At 41.8% G+C, this 14,496-nt stretch overlaps 1 long non-coding RNA gene across 2 annotated transcripts in view; it reads left to right on the top strand.

Annotated features, from left to right (window-relative positions):
• Window positions 1–14,496, top strand: part of LOC138285347 (uncharacterized) — a 261,363-nt gene that overhangs the window by 228,237 nt on the left and 18,630 nt on the right. The window contains exon 5 of one of the 2 annotated variants that reach the window (XR_011201570.1): window positions 11,116–11,181. The exons of the other annotated variant lie outside the window; for it this stretch is intronic. This is a non-coding gene — a long non-coding RNA (uncharacterized lncRNA). Of the gene's footprint in view, window positions 1–11,115; window positions 11,182–14,496 lie in introns of those variants that run through there. 2 annotated transcript variants of the gene reach the window in all.

Genomic DNA, 14,496 nt, shown 5'->3' with positions numbered 1-14,496 from the left:
TTACCGTTGGAGAAGGACTAAGGCTAACTTGCATTGCCTATGTCTCTGAACTAAGTTGGAGAGTGGGTGAAAAACAGTGGTCAGGAATGTGGCCTCAAGCGATCGCTAGTTGCTTGGGTTAATTCAAGCAATCTTTCTATCGCCTTGTTGTTTTTAAAATAAGATTAAAGTCCAGTCCCACCATGGCCTTTGAATGATGATCCCTGCAACTACAGTACCCAAAGTCTGCCCCAATACACCAAGTAACATATTGTCCAGATTGGTGCGTGAACACCTGGAGTCAAAGCTGTGCTACAGCAAGGGAATTACTAGAATATAGCTTTTAACTGCAGGCGATAAAACCCAAGAGGCAGTATTTTAGGGGCTCAGGCTAGAGGATTTTTCATGAACATATGCATTAAAGGTGTCACAACGTTACCTTTTTGGGATAGATTTAATTCTCCAAGCTAATCATCAGATCCACAGACTGATGAAAGGGAAAGGGGGATAACAAGGAAATCTTGCAATGGTCTGTTTCTTTGTGAGGTTTATAAATAGAAGTCCACGATTAACTACGTGCAAAGCATACAAATACTGATGTACTCCTTCATATTCATTACCAATGTCAATTTAAACACCCCTTCGCATCAGTAAAATCTTTCATTTGAGTAAGGCTATTCTTGTCTCCCTTCAAAAATCTGACATGTCACTGTAAGGAAATTCTTCAGATGTTCTCTTACTTTTCAGAAGTTATTTTTTTCATCCTTTTTTTGCCAATCTGTCTGTATTTTACTTGGTTAACCTCAAAATAAACACTTAAGAAGAGGAATGGGAATAATTATTATTTATAAATTAATATGCTTCTCCGGGCAGCAAAACACGCCATGCTCTATCATCAACTTACAGCTATAAGTTGCAATAAACCTCTACTACTCATAAATTCTGACAAGTTTTGCGCGGCAGGAATCAAGGTGCTTTTTAACGACGATTTCTCACGTTTTCCAGTTCTATAGGTAAGTAGGTGACCTAGACCATTTTTTTTCTCTTTGTATTCTGATGCTTGTAGTCCTATTTATCTCACTACAAATTCAGGGATATATACAACAGAATACATCGTACCGACGTGTGGAACTGTGAAATGTGGGAGCCATGGACCAGTAGGTTACATGTGCAAATGAGAGAAAATGCTGCACACAAACCCTGTTACTAGTAGAGCTTCTTGTTCCCTAATTGATGTGGTGTTTTGACAATACAGCAAGTAGAATAACATTGAGTATGATGCAGTATGTGTGCCTCACGTTCACGTACAGCCATGGCAAAATGAACAAGTTATGTATATATCAGCTGGGCCATACATTGTAGTGCAAGACTGAAATCAGTATGTGTGATTGCCCATTCCTAATGTGGGCTTCACTGATTGCTACCTTCTTAGCGCTGCACTGCCAAACCCAAATCATTGACGAACCCTGGATCTATCACATGATAGCATGTATTCAAGTAGTTGTAAGCACCTTCACAGAACTGATGTAGTTGTGTGTGTGCAGTATATGTTTTTTAGACTCCTTGTTCTTTTGCTCTCGTGTACAGTCTTAGGCCCTGATTTATACTTTTGTTACGCCACATTGGCGACATTTTGGGCCGCAAAAGCAGCGCAAACTTACAAAATACTATTGTGTTTTGTAAGTTTACGTCGCTTTTGCGTCAAAGAATGACGCAAATGTGGCACAAAAAAAGTATGAATCAGGGCTTTAGAGTCTTTGGAATCCTTTCTCCCGGTTGTCACTGTCGTTTGTGCCACACGCGCTACTCAACTATTCAGATGCACCACTTCAAAAAATTAAATGAAAATATGAACCAGTTCACAAATTTACCATTAAATTCAGTTTCCTTCCCGACTAATATACCCTTAACCCAGTGCTTAATTTGTGAATAAAAAGGTGCCGGTGCTCAAAGCGCTCCTCAAACATGCAGCTGCTGCAATTAAAAGTGCGAGCACATAATACTGAGGCAGCGTAATACTGAAGCCACCTCGGGCCTCTTCAGTCCATTTACAGCCACTCCCTGCCCCTTCAGCTCACTCTGTCAGATTCCTGCTTTTCCCCTTTCTGAAGCTTTTTCGTTTTTCTCTTCCTCCGTCTTTCCCACGTGTCTTTTGCTCGCAGTAAATGTTTGAGACATAAAACTAAGCACCAGCCTTAAAAATAAGTGCCAGTGCCCGCACCGGAAACAAAAAGCTCAAATGAAGCACTGCCTTACCCATACTTTGCAATTGTTTAATGAGAAATCATATACCAATACAATGTGCCCATTGGCATTTGGAACAATTTTTATGGCATTGACTTTTTGCCCTGACCCTAAACAAGTAATATTATAATTTTTCCTCATTCATATGATAGATTGAAAATCTGGCGTGCCAAGAAACTTTATAGAAGCAGACCATAATGTCAAATACCTGTTCAAGTATGTGAAGTGGTGAGATTACACTCAGTAGGAGGTGATCTGACTTGCAAACAGTTACAAAGAAAATGTTGTGGAGAGAAGTTTTTTAAATTAGGTGGCCATTCAGGTTAAGAGAAAAGTCAAAAGGTGTTATGTTTTTTTTGATTGAATGACACAGTTTAAAAAAAAAAAAAAAAAAAAAGGTTACAGGAACGCGATAGATAGGCTCACATTTTAAACCTAAAAAAGCCATAGAAATTCACGTGTTAGAGTTATCTCAAGTAACTATAACTTGTGCCACAAAGTAACTACAGCTCACGCCCTCGCCTCTATGGTTTTGTACATTTAAAATGTGAGCCTAGCTATAACGACCCTGTAACCTTTGTCTTTTTTGGTGAATTTCTATGTGTTTTTTAAAGTAAAGTAATTTTCATTGCTATATGTTAATCCAACCCCTGCAGTGCACGGCATTCAGCCGTATGCGACAGCGGTTGGCCACAGGGCCTAGACCATGAGAGAGAAAGCAAGAGAGAGAGAGAAAGTGAGAGATTGAGAGAGAGAGGGAATGATTTAGAGAAATATTTCACAGGGAGGAATTGAGAGAGATAGACGGATAGAGTTTTTTTTGGCTTAGATAAATTATATAATTAGAATGAGATATTTGCGGACAAATTGAAAAGAAAAGTGTTTTTGTCAATTAAAAAGAGTGAAATCACCTTTAAGTATGTAACTTAAATATTTATAGTCAAAAGAAACAAAAGCAGGAAACAACCACAGAATCACTTACATTGGAACCCTTAACCTTCAGTGTGCATGTCTGAGAAAATAACCACTAGGCCAGAGGTGACTCTATACTGTTCAGTGTCCAGACTTAGCTGTAACATTCAACCCACAGATTTTGAGGGATATAGACTTCAAATTTCAATCACTATGAATGTTTGACATTCAAAACACTAGAAAATAAACAGACACACTGTTATGAGCTACCAAACTACTTACAGTCCAAGAACTTTGCCATTAGGCCAGAAGTGACCCTTGCCTGCTGTCCATCGAAAGGTAAGTATAAGATTTGCGCCAAACATTTTGCTAGTTTGATGTTTTGAAGTCATTGCTTGGAGTGAGCATTTCAAACACAATCTATCTCTCTTTTCCATCCCATTAAGGGATGGAAGAGAGAAAGAGAGAGTGACAGGACCTTGGGGGGAGTCTCAAGGCCCCCGTGGTCCTAGCCGGCTACCCATGACCTGCAGGAGCCGGTATTGCACCTACAAACAGGGAGCTGCTTGAACCCTTTTCATGCTGAGGACAGCCAGGGGTGCTCGGTGACAGTGTGCTGAGGACAGCTCTGTACATGAGCAGGAAATACCTCTGGTGCGGGCACCAGAGTGATTGCCTTGTCCAAAAAGCAGCCTTGGGAGGCTTTTTCTTTGTTTTCATTGAATTGAGGTCATTTCAATGAAAACAAAAGTGAAATGAGCCGATCAGCTCATTTCACTTTTCATGGACTCTGTGCTGAGGGGGGCTATCTCAGCCCCCTGAACACTGAGGCAGGTGACAGATTTATTGTTGGAAAGGGGAGTATCTGCCCTTTCTAATGGTACTCCTCTCAAGATGGTGATGTTAGCACTGCAAACCCATTTTTGATGCCATTTGCAGGGAAGAAACAGATGCTTACTTCTGCAGCACTTTTTTGCTATATTTTTGGCTAATTTCCTGGTCCCCACCAGGGGAATCCTCAAACACTGGGTAACCTTAGAATCTCAAGTATTTTGGATAAAAAGGATGCAAATTTGGCGTGGATAGCTTATGTGGACAAAAGGTTATGGGGCCTATGAACAAACTATCCCAAATAGCCATAAAATGGCTTAGCACAGGAGAGAAAAAAAGACTTAGCAGTGAAGGGGTTAAATAGCAGCTCCTAGCTTGAGGATGCAATGCATTCATCTGTTTTTCTGCATGCATATTTGCGTGCAGGGAAACAGATGAAAACTCTGCTTTCTGCAAGTGAGAGCTGTTTGATAGCTCTCACTTGTAGAAAGGAGAATTTTGTTGCCTTTGCATAATGGGAGCTGTCAACTTCCACCAAGCAAAAGCAAACATCTATGTCCTGGGGGTGGGCACCCCGGGACGTAGCAGGAGCCAGCCCAGGGCCATCATTGGTTGCTCGATGGGAACTGCACTGCCCTGCTCCAACGCAAACTAGCCACAGGAAGGTGGCGGTCCCTGGGGCTGCAGGGGTGGCCCACGGCCCCCATTAAGTATAAGTAAAGCCCCTGGGAGGTGGCAGTTCCAGGAGCTGCAGGAGGGCCATGCGGCTGCCCCCGTAAGCAAGATTAAAGCCCCAGGAGGTGGCAGTCACCGGGCTGTGATTAGAGCTGCCTGGCCTCCGCACCTATTTTCATTAAAGCCCTGGGGAGGTGGTGGTCCCTGGAGCGTTATCAAACCCAGAGGCGGTGGGCTCTGTGTGTCCCTCCTTCTTTTTGACCTTCCCCCCAGGACCTGGCTCACCTGGGTGCTTCATTAAAAACCAGCATGGGAGATTACACTTGCTTTTTTTTTTTTTTTGCCATGAATTTACGACATTGTCACAAATTTGTTGCAAATTATTTTTAAAAAGTGCTTTTTTGCCCTAGCGGGGTCCCTCGGGAACCCCAGCACCAGAGCTAAGTCCCTACCCTGCCCCTTTTCATTTTTTTAAATCATTTTTTCTGGGGAAGCCACATCACAAGATGGCTGTCAACACTTCCAAATTTGAAGTGTTGACAGCCAATCAGAGCTCTGCAGCTCTCTACCAGAACTCGTCATTATTCACAAATCCCTCAGGGAGGATACGCATCCCTAGATATACAAATATCTCGAAAGTTACTGAACGGATTTACACCAAATAACCAAAAGCACAATCTGAAAAACAAAATCTAGCTTTTTATCGAATTTAGTGTAATTCCGTCCAGCAGTTTGGACTGTAGTTGTGTTCAAAGCTCCTATGGGAATTAACATGCGTTAGACCTGACAGCCTTAGGGTGGTCACCCCTAATGTTTTGCCTGCCTCCCTCCTCTTTTTGGACACTGTTTTTGCTGGTTTTTAGACTCTGCGCACTTTACCACTGCTAACCAGTGCTAAAGTGCATATGCTCTCTCCCTTTAAACATGGTAACATTGGATCATACCCAATTGGACTATTTAATTTACTTATAAGTCCATAGTAATGTGCACTGGATGTGCCCAGGGCCTGTAGATTAAATGCTACTAATAGGCATGCAGCACTGGTTGTGCTACCCACTTAAGTAGCCCCTTAACCTTGTCTCAGGCCTGCCATTGCAAGGCTTGTGTGTGCAGTTTCCCTGCCACTTCGACTTGGCATTTAAAGTACTTGCCAAGTCTAAAACTCCCCTTTTCCTACATGTAAGTCACCCCTAAGGTGTGCCCTAGGTAACCCCTAAAGCAGGGTGCTGTGTGGGTAAAAGGCAGGACAGGTACCTGTGTAGTTTACATGTCCTGGTAGTGTAAAACTCCTAAATTCGTTTTTACACTACTGTGAGGCCTGCTCCCTTCATAGGCCAACATTGGGGCTGCCCTCATACATTATTGAAGTGGTAGCTGCTGATCTGAGTAGGAAGGTCTTATTTAGTATGGCCAGAATGGTAATATAAAATCCTGCTGACTGGTGAAGTTGGATTTAATATTACTATTGTAGAAATGCCACTTTTAGAAAGTGAGCATTTCTCTGCACTTAAATTTTGATGTGCCTTACAATCCACGTCTGGCTGGGTTTAGTTGACAGCTCCTTGTGCATTCACTCAGACACACCCCAAACACAGGGTACTCAGCCTCACTTGCATACGTCTGCATTTTGAATGGGTCTTCCTGGGCTGGGAGGGTGGAGGGCCTGCTCTCACACAAAGGACTGCCACACCCCCTACTGGGACCCTGGCAGACAGGATTGAACGGAAAGGGGACCTGGTGCACTTCTAAGCCACTCTTTGAAGTCTCCCCCACTTCAAAGGCACATTTGGGTATAAAACAGGGCCTCTGCCCAACCACCTCAGACACTTCCTGGAGAAGAAACTTGTAACCAGAACCTGCATCCTGCCAAGAACTGCCTGGCTGCCCAAAGGACTCACCTGACTGCTTACTCTGAAGGACTGCTGCCTTGCTATTGCCCTGCTGCCTTGCTGTTCCCTGGCTGTGGTGAAGAAGTGCTCTCCAAGGGCTTGGATAGAGCTTGTCTCCTGTTCCCTGAAGTCTCAGGACCAAAAAGACTTCTCTCTTGCAACTGGACTCCTTGTGCGGCGAAAAATTAGACGCACAGCTTGCTCCGCGGTGAAAAATTCACCGCACGCCGACCCGGGACGACACCGCTCGACTTTGCAAGGAAAAGATCAACGCAGCGCCTGCGGTGCGACCGTAACTTCGACGCATGGCCCACCAGATCGATGCACAGCCGACCTGGTACGACGCCGCCCGACTCCCAGAGGGGAAATCAACGCCGCGCCTGCCGTGAGGGAGAAATTTCCCTGCATCGCCCACCAGAACGACGCAGAGCTTGCCAACAAGCCCTGAATTCCACACACAGACCATGTGTGAAGGGGCGAAACCGACGCACACACCATTTTTCCACGCATCTCCTCCTCTGCGGCCCTTTGCAGAGATTTTTCACTCAAACCAGGTACTAAGTGCTTGAAAGAGACTTTGTTTGCTTTTAAAAGACTTAAGACACTTTAGATCACTTTTCAGTGATATCTTTACATTTTCATATTGCATCTTTGATCGTTTTTGACCTGCAAATATCCAGATAAATATCATGTATTTTTCTAAACACTGTGTGGTGTGTTTTTGTGGTGCTATATGGTGTTATTGTATGATTTATTGCACAAATACTTTACACATTGCCTTCTAAGTTAAGCCTAGCTGCTCAGTGCCAAGGTACCAAAGGGTGGGCACAGGATCATTTGGATTGTGTGTGACTTACCCTGAATAGAGTGAGGGTCCTTGCTTGGATAGGGGGTAACCTGACTGCCAACCAAAGACCCCATTTCTAACAACATGGGAAACAAATGATTTTTGTTCCCCCATTTTCCCAGGCCCCACTTAAAGGATCACCCCAAAACTTCCCATGCAGCGCAAGAGTTACCAGCACACTTTTATTCAAAATTTCATGAAGATTCGTCAAACGGTGCCAAAGATATAGGCAAGTCAAATGCTGCTTTTTCTACAGAATCATGGTCCAAACTATAATTACCTAGTGGAAAGTGCCACTATATAATGTATATAGATAGATAGATAGAAAGATAGATAGATATGTGGAGAGAGCGAGAGATGGATTTGTATTTTATATCTGAATATATTGTAATATTCATAAGGGTACCTTTCCTATATTCAGATTTACCTACTGTGACATATATGTGTTTCCATGGGAAGATGTCTAAAGCCATTTATACTCTTCCTCCACCTATAGGTCACACAATAAGATGTATTTATTATGTTCTATGAAATACATTCAGAGGTGTCATTTTTACAAAATATATACTTGTCGATGGGACAGGCTGCTTCTTAAATCTTCTTGTCCTGTAAAAGAAATCGACTTGTCCCTTTGGTGTCACGTAGCACGGCTACAAATTGTGGCAGCAATCTCATCATATAGGAGCTCTGATAATAGCCTCTCTGATTATACCAGCGATAATACTATAGTAGGGCTTAAATAGTAGCTAACATCCTTATTTTGCCACCTTTCCGCATATCTACATACTGGAGCTGGAGGTGGCGGTAGGCAATAGTTTCAGGGTTGGAATGCCCTTTTGAGTATGTGTTAGGCTACTAACTTGCATGTTTTAAGGGTTAGCTCTTCTCTAATCATTTGCCATACCAAGAAAGGTTGGAAATGTACTCCTTACAAGGGTCAGAAGTAAAACAGCTTCCAGGATGTGGAAAAAAGTGGTTGGAGGGAAATTGAATTTGAAAACGCCCAAAAGACTTTCACACAAGCGATTCTACACATGCATATTTGCTTGTTCTAATATACAGTTCACAAATATTTTCTAGGAGTCCAATTTCCTGGTCTTCTGTAGGCATAAATCTGTACTAATGCAAAGAGATATTCCATGGGTGCACTTTTGTGACTTTCAGTAGGCATTAGGCCCCTAATTAGGCCTGGCGTTAAACAAGGCCTTTTGTTTTTATTGAAATTCTGTCTCTCTCTCTCTCTCTCTCTCTCTCTCTCTCTCTCTCTCTCTCTCTCTCTCTCTCTCTTTCTCTCTCCCTTTCTCTCTCTCTCTCTGTCTCAATCTCTCTCTCTCTCTCTCTGTATCTCTCTCTGTCTCTCTCTCTATTCATGGGCTGGTATCACTGTGAATGATCATCTTAATCTACTGTTTCAGAAGGAGGATTTCAGCACACAAAGTAGTTTTGTTCAGTGTCAGTAACTACTGTGGCAATGTGTGCTTTTTGAGATTAAAAAAAAAGTTAGCTTTTTTCTAATATTTGTTACAATGGTGAGGGCCAAGCAGCTCCAGTAACAATAAAGTTGTACAAAAAGCCATGTCAAAACAACACACACATTGACAAAACCAAAAGACTGACCAGCACTGCCTGACCTATTGGATTTGCCAATGCTTCATTATTTTCATGTTTCCCATAGTCTTGTTGAAAGTGGTTACACTGACATTCCATTGGGAATCCTTTTTTGGAAATACTAGCATGCATCAACACATTTTACTAAATGATGCTTGAAAGAAATGGTACCTACAATTTTGCAGTAGTTTAGCAAAACATTTTTTTCTAGTTGAATTTTTTGTGAACATTTTATTTTAAAAGCAAAGAATCATCAATCTTGCTTTTTAACTTCTCCTTACATTTGCATCTAAACAGAGATCATTTAGGGAACATTGTACGTTGCCTTATATTGTTAAACTTTGTAAACATGTGTAAACGTGTGTTTACTGGAACCACTGTCAGTAGTGTAATTTGAGCTTACAACATTTATGTACAGTGATCACCCTAATAATAAACGCTTTGCATTAATGAACCATGAATACAAGTTCAAACAGGGTTAACATATGGACACAAATATTATCTCAACTGCAGACAATTCCCTTCTTTGCTCTATAATGTGGTGCTGTATATTGGCCGTCAAAGGGTTTGTGCTGCAGGAGGATGGGCTTACTAGTCCTAAGAGTAAAATAAACTAGAGAACCTTTAGCCCTTACCCCAAACAATATGTCCTGGCTGTACATAATGCCAAATACATACATTAATTGTTATATATAGATTCATGTTTTTCCTCTTTTGTTATAAGTAAAATAAAGTACATATACACATGTATTCAATCTAACTCACACATCTATATCTAACTACGTGTATACTAATATATTCAGCGTACACACATATTTAAACATTATTCTTATTATTTTTTTATGTACATGGAATACATTCCTATCTATGCATCCAGTATATATATATATATATATATATATATATATATATATATGTATATATATATATGCATTTAATAATAGACACGTTTAGACATACCCATGTATGTTGTGCCTATACCTAGACTATATATTGATGAATTTTATATTAAAATGTCTCTATATTTCTTTATATATGTTTTGGACCAAAATCTATTGATATGTATGGGGTGTAATTATACACTGCAGTCCACATACAACATTTCACTTTTTCATGCCATCTGTGAAATTTAGGCACCATTTACAATGGATTTATATAGGGAAGTTAGACAGGCCAAATCTCCAGTTCCAATGTAAATCACATGTTTTAGAGAAAAGACATAAGCACTTTACTACTATTTAACAGTGAGAAAGTGTACAGATTCCTAAAGCCAACAAAATTGGGATCAAGACAAAAAAGTTTAAAAAAATCTGGGATGCCCACGCATAAATGAATGAGGGATTTGCAGTATGTAGTAGTTTTACTTTTGTGATAATTAATTGCTACAATAACCAGATTGTGTAGGATATCGAGTTATTAGTTGTGCAGGACGTGAGGCCTGTCCAAGTAATAGGTCTGCAATTTACCCTTATTGGGAACTAAGCACCCCATTTTAGTTCTTGGCTATGTCAGGGTAGCGATACAGAACAGTCCAAGGCCTAACCCGGGGTATGCGAAGTGAGCTAGTAATCTTCATTCGCTGGTAATACACAATTAATGTTTGTTCAGTCAGTGCTTTTTCTACAGAAAAAGAAAAGTGCATTTATCCCACACACTGCTGGATACTATGTATTCATTTCCAAATATATACTTTAGGCATATGGAAAATACCATAGATGATATTGTGTCATCAAATTTGACTCCCCCCACAAAGATTCATACAAACATAAAAGGTAAGGCTATTGGCTCGGTGAAAGGTTCAGGATCAACAAACAACATGTTAAAAACACCATCGTTTTGTATGTAAATGCAATCATCAATAATGCCCATGTGTAAGTGCACTTAATAATGTTAACAAAGCATATTTACCTTGATTGATAATCACTGTCAACATTATTATGTCAATAAAGCATTTTAAAATGAACAAAACATGCATCACAAAACATGAGTCTTTGTGCTTTTTAGGTAGAGTCTAGGCAGCACACATCCACTGTCTTTGAGACATGCTGTATTCTGTAAAAGGACTTTGATCCCGCCTGCTGCTACCATAGGTTGACTACAGTGTCTCTCTTCTTTGCTGAATCCCAATAGGTTCACCCAGCTGATACGTCACTTCTGTAACTAGCTGAGGAGCACCAGCCAAGTACAGAATAATGCCACTTGATTAGTGCCAGTCCATTACGATGCAGGTACTATTTTTTCTACCCCCTCCCTTTGTGTAACTCTTGCACTCCCAAATACAGACAGAAACAGTATCCTTGCAGCTCCTGCACCATATGAAAAAATGCTCGGCAGAGGTTCAGGCTTTGCAAATGTCCTGCTATGTTGAGTGTGGGTCAAAATGAGGGGGGTTATCTTATTTGTTAGGCACCAGACATTATTTTTGCACCTAAATTACTGTTTTCCGGTTTAGCCCGTAAGAACGTACTCTCTCCTTCAACAAATATGTCTAATCTGAATCTTCCCCGCTTGGTTTGCATCTGGTATAGGGAGACCACAAGCATTCCCTTTTACTATTATGGCTGGGGTCCTAGCAGTTACAGAGTGTGAAGCTGGTCATGCGAGTCAGGCCTTGGCTCACATAATAGTGATAGTTGTAGAGCTCAGGCAGTTGGAGTGGCAGATCCAGGAACCAAGGCTGGTAGCGCATATCTAATAGCAATTGCTTTGAGATGGCATGGAGCAAGGGGGTGATCGGAACAACTCAGAGCTCTCCAGCATGAGCCAGTCAACTTCAACTTTCCAAATGCAGACTCCATGCAGTCCGGGGTACCCCTCACCCCAACTTTCACTACCTGCACTGGGAAGGCAGCACAGTCCTTCCCCTGTGGGTTTAATGAGCACCCACTTTTCTTGGCTGGTAGTCTTAAAACTATATGTGCATCCTACTGTAGGGCACATGTGCACTCTGCATTTAGAAGCAGGCTATGAGAGGCCTTCCATGCACTTTGTCACTGTTGAAACATGTGGTGTCTGACTGCGGAGCATGTCTCCCTTAGCACTCACTGCCCACACTTGTACTGCTTGCCTGCAGAAAGCTGTGTATGGATCCAGGTGAATCAAATGTGAGGTACCTTACGCTCCACTGATGTGCACTGCTTTGATACGTATGTCCCTTCCCAGATGCTTAAAATGACCAACCGGGACCATCTCTCGGGGGACAGGACTGAAGGGTGGGTATTTGTATCCCTTCTTTGATACAAGTGGCTGTGGCACTAGGGCCACTGCTGTCGACGTTGAATAGGGGAACAACATTGAACTACAGCGTCAGGTTACTATCCTGGACTCTGGGTAGAACTACTTACTGTCCAACTGCTTACAAGTGAAGTGCTCTGTGTCTGTGACACCCTCAATGTTCTCATATGTGAGGTCCGGTTTTGATCTAAAAGGAACTTATTTATGGAGGTTGCATCAAACATCAACACAACATTTCTCTGCAAATGTGTATAATAGACTCACAAAACACCCACATTAAGAATACATTATTGGCAAATGGTATTTAAACCAATCTGTTGAAGAGTTACTTCAAGTCATCAAGGCAGGACTCAGCAGAACAGAGCTGGCTCTATCAGGGCCTCCCCTGGAAGGTTGAGGCCCCGGGACAGATGCCACTTTGCCCATGTCTTGAATCGTCTCTGTGATACATACAAATCATCCCTCAGAGGTTTGCAGGCCCATTGTGCATCTGGTTAACAGCAATACAGTGGACCATGACAGGTTTTCAAATCTGCCATATTGGTTAATGTGGGGCATTTGAGCTCTCTTATTAGATAGTAAAGGACAAATATGTTAGGGGCTCTGGCCTATTTTCAGTCCTTACTCCAAGTTGCATCCTTAGTATTGGCAATAAATCATCCTTATCAGCTTTCAGTTAGAGTCACGCTACTGATAAATTGTACTTCAATAAGGTATTGTCAATAATTAACTGGGCTTGCCTGTCAAGAGTGAATGCACACGCAAATATTCGGTTGCATTGCATAGCACTACTTTAAACTCCCCCCCTAAAACAGTCAGTTGGGTGCGGAGAAAGATGTGGTGCCATTCTGGAGTAGGTTATAGCCATAAGAATATTGTCTTAGGGCACACACATGCAGCACCGACGTAATCATGGAATGACAAAAATAAATATGTGTTATACACCCACCCCTCACCCAATTTAGGGGGCTGATTCTCTAAACCAGAATTAGCATTACAAATAATTTCAGAATGAAATGTGCGAATGCAAGTTGGAATATATTTGCAAATTGGTTTGTTTTAGTACTGGGGTTGCCATCCGGCAAATCGCCAAAAGCAGCATTTTAGCTCTTATCTGTAAATACTTTGAAAACAAAAAGTTACATTGAGCACTTTAAATTCAGGATCCCTGACTCATAAACACCGCCGGCCATGGACAGCTTTGGGGGGGTGCAACATTTTGAGGTTGAATTCTTTGTGCACTGCCCCCTCGTTCTTGTAGACGGGGGCCAGCTTTCTGCTTCATTGTTTCCAGGTAATTTTTGGATGGCTCGGCTCGTGCTTTGGCTCAAGAGCCAAACCAGATCCTGGGTCAGCTCTGGTCTGGCTGTCCCTATGAATGTCTAGGCCTGCTCACCGCTTTCCTATTTTTGGTATAAGGGAAGCAGATGGGCAGAAAAGTAGGTGAATGGCGACAAGAGTAGGGAGAGTGGTGGCTCTAAACTCAGTGTCCAGTAAGGGTATCATGTAATAAATGTGATACAATTTCTATATATAGTGTTAATGAGCAAATGCAGAAAGATGTACCTAAACAAAACACACTGTGTTAATATTGTACCATTCACATTAATATTTGATAAGTAGGCTTGATGTGGCTAAACACTTATGAGGTTCCAATGGAGAGACCTATTGCCCATGCCAGTGCTTGCTATATACTTTCAAGCAATAAAAAATGCAATCATACAAACAGCTCCTAGAAAATACCACTTTCTGGCCACATAAAATATAACCATATAGAGAGCACCAAACACTGTGTACCTTCCTCGTACACCTCTAGACCATATTAAAACAAATTAGCCTCCAGAGAACGCTGCCCTTTCAACTGTAGAAGAACATTTCCAACCTGAAGAGTGCTTTAAAGAACTATGTGACAGTCCCAGAGGGCCATGAATTCCTTGAACCTAGAAACATAGGGTCAGTACCTTTAAAATTCTATTGGGGGAGCTCCTGGCTTCCCACAGACTCCCCCTCTCTTTCTTGTTAACCTTGGCGGCACCCTGCCATTTTGGGTCCACGAACAGGCAAAACAAAATATGCAAATTAGAAAGACCTGCATTATGAGGTGCTCAAGCTAGGCACAGTCAATAATTTATCTGTGTCACTCCAAATGTTCTGGGGAGAGCCACAGAGCTTTTCTTTATGTTTTCCTTTTTTCTTTTTCAGTTTGTTTTTAATCTTGGGGTAACTGGTTTCACCAGAGCACCTTTGCTTGCCTGCAACTTTGGAGGAAGCCCAGGG

Source organism: Pleurodeles waltl, chromosome 3_1 (assembly GCF_031143425.1).
Source record: "Pleurodeles waltl isolate 20211129_DDA chromosome 3_1, aPleWal1.hap1.20221129, whole genome shotgun sequence".
Lineage (NCBI taxonomy): Eukaryota > Metazoa > Chordata > Amphibia > Caudata > Salamandridae > Pleurodeles > Pleurodeles waltl.
This window is presented reverse-complemented; position numbering and strand designations above follow the sequence as displayed.